Consider the following 8,407-nt stretch of genomic DNA (forward strand, 5'->3'; position numbering starts at 1 on the left):
GGGGTGCTACATTATATTCTATGGGGAGGTGGGCTGTACTATATTCTATGGGGGGAGATACATTATATTCTATGGGGAGGTGGGCTGTATTATATTCTATGGGGTGCTACATTATATTCTATGGGGAGGTGGGCTGTACTATATTCTATGGGGTGCTACATTATATTCTATGGGGAGGTGGGCTGTACTATATTCTATGGGGTGCTACATTATATTCTATGGGGAGGTGGGCTGTACTATATTCTATGGGGTGCTACATTATATTCTATGGGGAGGTGGGATGTGCTATATTCTATGGGGTGCTACATTATATTCTATGGGGAGGTGGGCTGTATTATATTCTATGGGGCGCTACATTATATTCTGTGGGGAGGTGGGCTGTATTATATTCTATGGGGTGCTACATTATATTCTGTGGGGAGGTGGGCTGTACTATATTCTGTGGGGAAGTGGGCTGTATTATATTCTATGGGGTTCTACATTATATTCTATGGGGAGGTGGGCTGTACTATATTCTATGGGGGGTACATTATATTCTATGGGGAGGTGAGCTGTATTATATTCTATGGGGTGCTACATTATATTCTATGGGGAGGTGGGCTGTACTATATTCTATGGGGAGCTAGGCTGTACTATATTCTATGGGGTGCTACATTATATTCTATGGGGAGGTGGGCTGTACTATATTCTATGGGGTGCTACATTATATTCTATGGGGAGGTGGGCTGTACTATATTCTATGGGGGGTAAGTTATATTCTATGGGGAGGTGGGCTGTACTATATTCTATGGGGAGGTGGGCTGTACTATATTCTATGGGGAGGTGGGCTGTACTATATTCTATGGGGTGCTACATTATATTCTATGGGGAGGTGGGCTGTACTATATTCTATGGGGTGCTACATTATATTCTATGTGGAGGTGGGCTGTACTATATTCTATGGGGTGCTACATTATATTCTATGGGGAGGTGGGCTGTACTATATTCTATGGGGGGTAAGTTATATTCTATGGGGAGGTGGGCTGTACTATATTCTATGGGGTGCTACATTATATTCTATGGGGAGGTGAGCTGTATTATATTCTATGGGGTGCTACATTATATTCTATGGGGAGGTGGGCTGTACTATATTCTATGGGGAGGTGGGCTGTACTATATTCTATGGGGAGGTGGGCTGTACTTTATTCTATGGGGTGCTACATTATATTCTATGGGGAGGTGGGCTGTACTATATTCTATGGGGTGCTACATTATATTCTATGGGGAGGTGGGCTGTACTATATTCTATGTGGTGCTACATTATATTCTATGGGGAGGTGGGCTGTACTATATTCTATGGGGTGCTACATTATATTCTATGGGGAGGTGGGCTGTACTATATTCTATGGGGGGTAAGTTATATTCTATGGGGAGGTGGGCTGTACTATATTCTATGGGGTGCTACATTATATTCTATGGGGAGGTGGGATGTACTATATTCTATGGGGTGCTACATTATATTCTATGGGGAGGTGGGATGTACTATATTCTATGGGGTGCTACATTATATTCTATGAGGAGGTGGGCTGTATTATATTCTATGGGGTGCTACATTATATTCTGTGGGGAGGTGGGCTGTATTATATTCTATGGGGTGCTACATTATATTCTGTGGGGAGGTGGGCTGTACTATATTCTATGGAGAGGTGGGCTGTATTATATTCTATGGGGTGCTACATTATATTCTATGGGGAGGTGGGCTGTACTATATTCTATGGGGAGGTGGGCTGTATTATATTCTTTGGGGTGCTACATTATATTCTATGGGGAGGTGGGCTGTACTATATTCTATGGGGGGTACATTATATTCTATGGGGAGGTGAGCTGTATTATATTCTATGGGGTGCTACATTATATTATATGGGGAGGTGGGCTGTACTATATTCTATGGGGGGTACATTATATTCTATGGGGAGGTGGGCTGTACTATATTCTATGGGGTGCTACATTATATTCTATGGGGAGGTGGGCTGTACTATATTCTATGGGGTGCTACATTATATCCTATGGGGAGGTGGGCTGTACTATATTCTATGGGGGTAAATATACCAAGTATGACTAGGACACATGGTAGCAATCATTATATATAATTAATTTGGGTCCCCATGTGTCCACTCGGATTAGTTATGCCTATCACCAAATACAACATATCCAACGAAAAAAAGATGATTAAAAGGCTTTTATTACTAATATAAAGAAAAACTTTATTGTTTGGAACCATAGATAAAATATTACATATCACCAATTAGGGGATTAAGGGGAAGTAAACATACACATATGTATATTGTGATTACACATCTAAAAAGACGCACATAACCAGCACCTGAAGATGTAACCTATACAACTCCAATTATATGACTATCCAAAATTAGCAGTTTTGCTGAAAAATAGTACATCAACCTCAAGGTGGACACTACAATATTATGTCCTCATATCCTACAACTGATTTAGAGAATTCATATTATAGATGACTATTATATCATGCCTCCACCGCCGAGAAACTAACCGTTATATATAATGGACGTTATCACTTATAATAATAAATCTTATATGGTGTGGTACCTAAATGCAGCCACTTACCCTGGCTAATCATCCATAATGTTATCTATAATACCGCCAGCAAGTGGCCACTAAACATGCCATAGTGATTATCACCGGCAATAGCCGCTATGTACAGAAAATCACATCCACACCATAATGGCCATTATCAGCAATGGCCGCTACATATGTAGAATTAACGTCCATACTAAAATAATTATTACCGGCAGTGGTGGTCAGGAGGTGCACAGGTGCCTGGATAGCGCGTCCGCCCCATAAACACCAGCATCCTTAAATAGTGTGCCCGGACGCCGCGAAATCGGCGTTACCGGAAGTCATGTCCGCGGCCCGGAAGTGACGCGCTCTGTCACCGAGGCAACCACAACACCGGTCAGCACCGGCGTCACACAGTGGGAGTGGCCGGGGCGGGCCAACCCCACCATGTAGAGACGCCACATGCGGACAGGGGCAGCGGTGACAAGGGGACAGGCGCGTACAGGGCCGCTGGCACCGACCCATAGCTACACAGAGCCCACGCATATTGAAAACATACAAAGAGCATATTTATTATAATATACACATACTACCAATTATATACAGGATCAGCAACCATCTATAAGGACACTACCATATATATTTTTTCTGTAAGATATAACAATTATTTCACCATAAACAATAATCATTGCATATCATTATTAAACTAAGGATATATATAATATAAACATCATGATCCTTGCTGACTTCTTCATTTCTTGGCAACAATTATTCACCCACAAGGGGCTAGATTATATATGATGTCCATAGATATATGGTTCACTTTATCCATCCTTATAGATCCCAACACTAAAGTAATAAAATAAAACATTAAAAGAAATATTAAAATAGTGATATCACAAATCATAGGTGATGTTTACCCACAGAGCAGTGTTCATAGGAATGGGGCATAACTGATGTTTTCATTGAGTCCAGATGGATGGACTGATCCAATTGTCCATATCCATCTGGACTCAAGTTGGGCCAACTTCTTGGAGATCCCACCCCCACGAATCCCTGTCTCGACCATGTCGATGCCCCTCACCCTAAGGAGGCTGCCATCGCAGCCGTGATATCTCCGAAAATGGCGTGGAATGGTCTTTAATGATGTTATATCTTCCACGGTCGCTGCTGCCTCTATGCCCAAAACATGTTCCCGCACTCTAACCTTTAGCTGTCTGGTAGTCATACCCACGTAAATCATATTACATGGGCAGACAGCATAGTATATTACATTTTTACTAGTACATGTAATATATTTTTTTATTTTAAACTCCCGGGATCCATTTTGGGTAACAAAAACTTCTGTGCGATCAATGTTTGGGCAAGCGACGCAGCGACCACACGGAGTACTACCACAACGACCAGCCATTTGATCTAAGAAGGTGACCATTGGCTCACCCATATAGTGGCTTTGCACCAACTTATCACGCAAATTCCTTGATCTTCTGGCCGCGACAGCAGCCCTATCCGGCAGGAGACTCGACAAGACCGGATCAGCCTTTAATATATGCCAGGATTTATCTAGAATCTTACGCATACGCGGGAAGTGTGAATGATAATTGGTAACAAACCTCACTTTACCCGATTCTTTACTAGATTTTGTACCATATAGGAGTGTGTCTCTTGACGAATATCTGGCCCTATTAAATGCCCTTTTGATCATTCGGTTACTAAAACCACGTTCAAGCAGCCTTTCCTTTAAATCTTCCGCCTGCCCGAAAAAGTCTTCATTGGTCGAGCACAACCTGCGTAATCGCAGGAATTGTCCGGTGGGAACCGACTGGACCATATAGTCCCGGGTGGGAAGATGATGCGTGGAGCAACATATTGGTAGCAGTTGGCTTACGGAAAATATCCATTTGTATCTCACCCCTATGATCTTTCTTCAAGACTATATCTAGGAAATCTATTGATACCGGATCATATTTATAGGTAATGTAGATGTTTAAGTCATTATTATTTAAGGATAGCATAAAGGACTCAAGGTCATCCCTAGACCCCTGCCAGATCAACAGTATGTCATCGATGTACCGCGTCCAGGAGAGGACGCGGCGCATCGGCATCTGCTGATCTGGCAGGGAGAGGTCTCTCTCCCACAGCCCCAGGAACAGGTTAGCATAAGCAGGGGCAAAAGATGCCCCCATAGCTGTTCCCTGGAGCTGTAGGAAGAAAGACCCCTTAAAAACAAAAAAGTTATGCGTCAATGTGAAACGCAATAACTCGATGACCAACTCTTTAATCTCCACAGGTAAATTGGACATACCGAGAAAAAATGTTGTAGCCCTAATGCCATCCTCATGCCTGATGCTGGTGTACAGGGATTCAACATCTCCTGTCACCAGCATCGTATCATCTTCTAAATGCAAGCCATCCACTCGTCTCAACATCTCACCCGTATCTTTAAGAAATGATGGCAACCCCTCCACTAGCGGTTGCAGTTTGGAGTCTATCCACCTATTTACATGTTCCAGGTAATTACCTCTACCCGATATAATGGGCCGGCCTGGGGGCGTCTGCGCGTCCTTGTGGACTTTAGGGAGTAAATAAAAAGTCGGGATAGTTGGTTCCACAACAATCAGGGCATCAGCCAACTCCTTAGTGATGCTTCCTGCTTCCCTTGCTTTATTAATAATAGTATGTAGTTGTAGGGAATAGGCGGACAAGGGGTTAAATGTGAGTTTTTTATAGCAGATTTTATTATCTAACTGGCGAAAGGCTTCTTTTTCATATAATACCTTTGGCCAAACTACTACATTGCTCCCCTTGTCCGCCGGTTTAAAAACTACATCCCTTAAGTCTTGAAGGACACGCAGACGTCCCCGTTCTTCTTTTGTAAGGTTATCACCACGAATATATTTTGGAATTTCCAAAAATTCTTTACTTACAATTTGTACAAATAAGTCCACATTGGGACATGATGATATAAGGGGAAACCTCTTAGATTTGGGTCGTATCGAGGGTGGAACCTTACCTCCCTCTGGAACACTGTGTTCGGTGGCTAGATCCTCCAATGTCTGCAACGCTATTTGTTCTTCCTCTGTTGGAAATAAATTGGAGAGGTTGCCATCAAAAAAATGTTTTTTATAAATCAATGAACGGGCAAACAGATGTAAATCCTTAATTGCCAAAAATGCATCAAAGGATGCAGATGGAGAAAATGAAAGGCTCTTCTCCAATAACTTCAAATCAATCACAGTAAATTTATGATCACTAAGGTTAATTACCTTGTTACCATATCTAGTAGATACGGGAGAGCGATCATGACGTCTATATGGATGAAACGTGCGTTCTCTTTGATTCTGTCTCATCAATCCTGATCCAGTAGTCATAGATGACCCTGATCTTTCTGACATGTCACTTAGAGATGAGACTGACGTTTGAGATGGAGTACGACCTAATTGATGGCCATGTGATGGAAACTTCCTCCATAAATATACTGTATTATTTTCGTAATCTCGACGATCACGATTAATTTTATTCAACTGTGTAGCCTGTATCTTCTTTACAACAGTTTCCTTAGTCTTATCCATATTACTATGAAAGGTTTTCAATTTTTCAACCGTACCAATAGATTTGAGTTCTTCTTCAAGATTTTGAATAGATCCATCTAATTGAGTAATAATTTTAGTATTGTGCTCGCTTAAAAGTTGCATAAGGGATCTAGAACATTCATTGCATACATCTTCCCACCGAGACACAAATCCACTGTCCTCCACCGGAAACGTAGGGATTACCCTGACTCGCAGGCCCCTAGGGATAATTTTCTTATTCAAATATTTCTCCAAAAATGTGCGATTCCACCACAGTTTAGTTCTTTTGACTACCATATTTTGTAGTACCACCGTACGATCATCCCATTTCCCATCACTGCTCTGCTGTATGTTGGACCCTTCTCCCCCAAACACCTGGTCGATATGTGAAAGCCAGGCTTTCTCCTTGGCCTGGAAATCCATGTCACACAAGAAACCTGTGCAAAACACAGTAACAATTAGATAAATATACCAAGTATGACTAGGACACATGGTAGCAATCATTATATATAATTAATTTGGGTCCCCATGTGTCCACTCGGATTAGTTATGCCTATCACCAAATACAACATATCCCATCTGGGATCTATAAGGATGGATAAAGTGAACCATATATCTATGGACATCATATATAATCTAGCCCCTTGTGGGTGAATAATTGTTGCCAAGAAATGAAGAAGTCAGCAAGGATCATGATGTTTATATTATATATATCCTTAGTTTAATAATGATATGCAATGATTATTGTTTATGGTGAAATAATTGTTATATCTTACAGAAAAAATATATATGGTAGTGTCCTTATAGATGGTTGCTGATCCTGTATATAATTGGTAGTATGTGTATATTATAATAAATATGCTCTTTGTATGTTTTCAATATGCGTGGGCTCTGTGTAGCTATGGGTCGGTGCCAGCGGCCCTGTACGCGCCTGTCCCCTTGTCACCGCTGCCCCTGTCCGCATGTGGCGTCTCTACATGGTGGGGTTGGCCCGCCCCGGCCACTCCCACTGTGTGACGCCGGTGCTGACCGGTGTTGTGGTTGCCTCGGTGACAGAGCGCGTCACTTCCGGGCCGCGGACATGACTTCCGGTAACGCCGATTTCGCGGCGTCCGGGCACACTATTTAAGGATGCTGGTGTATATGGGGCGGACGCGCTATCCAGGCACCTGTGCACCTCCTGACCACCACTGCCGGTAATAATTATTTTAGTATGGACGTTAATTCTACATATGTAGCGGCCATTGCTGATAATGGCCATTATGGTGTGGATGTGATTTTCTGTACATAGCGGCTATTGCCGGTGATAATCACTATGGCATGTTTAGTGGCCACTTGCTGGCGGTATTATAGATAACATTATGGATGATTAGCCAGGGTAAGTGGCTGCATTTAGGTACCACACCATATAAGATTTATTATTATAAGTGATAACGTCCATTATATATAACGGTTAGTTTCTCGGCGGTGGAGGCATGATATAATAGTCATCTATAATATGAATTCTCTAAATCAGTTGTAGGATATGAGGACATAATATTGTAGTGTCCACCTTGAGGTTGATGTACTATTTTTCAGCAAAACTGCTAATTTTGGATAGTCATATAATTGGAGTTGTATAGGTTACATCTTCAGGTGCTGGTTATGTGCGTCTTTTTAGAAGTGTAATCACAATATACATATGTGTATGTTTACTTCCCCTTAATCCCCTAATTGGTGATATGTAATATTTTATCTATGGTTCCAAACAATAAAGTTTTTCTTTATATTAGTAATAAAAGCCTTTTAATCATCTTTTTTTCGTTGGATATGTTATATTCTATGGGGGGTACGTTATATTCTATGGGGAGGTGGGCTGTATTATATTCTATGGGGTGCTACATTATATTCTATGGGGAGGTGGGCTGTACTATATTCTATGGGGGGTACATTATATTCTATGGAGAGGTGGGTTGTATTATATTCTATGGGGGGGGTACATTATATTTTATGGGGAGGTGGGTTGTAGCCCTGCCACTAGGACTTGGTTCCAGCGATTATTGCAACAACTATTTATCAGAATCCAAGCCTATTAAAAGATCATTCAAAGCTCAGCGGACCATGCTAGGGGTCCTATAAGGATGGGAGACAAAGCAGTCAACTATTGCACCCTGCCCAGCATTTATTCACACAGTTAAACGCAGCAGAATTTCTGCCAAAAAAAAAAAATCAGCGGAAGACACAGCATTTACGCTACGGTCTATATGTGCAAGGAAAGTGGATGT

At 41.8% G+C, this 8,407-nt stretch overlaps 1 long non-coding RNA gene across 1 annotated transcript; it reads left to right on the top strand.

The window, feature by feature from the left end:
* The first annotated feature begins 1,293 nt into the window (after positions 1-1,293).
* LOC141063487 (uncharacterized) lies at positions 1,294-1,932 on the top strand. Its single transcript, XR_012224885.1, has 3 exons — positions 1,294-1,365; positions 1,414-1,511; positions 1,811-1,932. It is a non-coding gene; the product is annotated as an uncharacterized lncRNA (long non-coding RNA).
* Positions 1,933-8,407: the final 6,475 nt, after the last annotated feature.

The sequence above is a fragment of the Dendrobates tinctorius genome, unplaced genomic scaffold (assembly GCF_039654945.1).
Source record: "Dendrobates tinctorius isolate UK_male_01 unplaced genomic scaffold, ASM3965494v1 ptg000250l, whole genome shotgun sequence".
Classification (NCBI taxonomy): domain Eukaryota; kingdom Metazoa; phylum Chordata; class Amphibia; order Anura; family Dendrobatidae; genus Dendrobates; species Dendrobates tinctorius.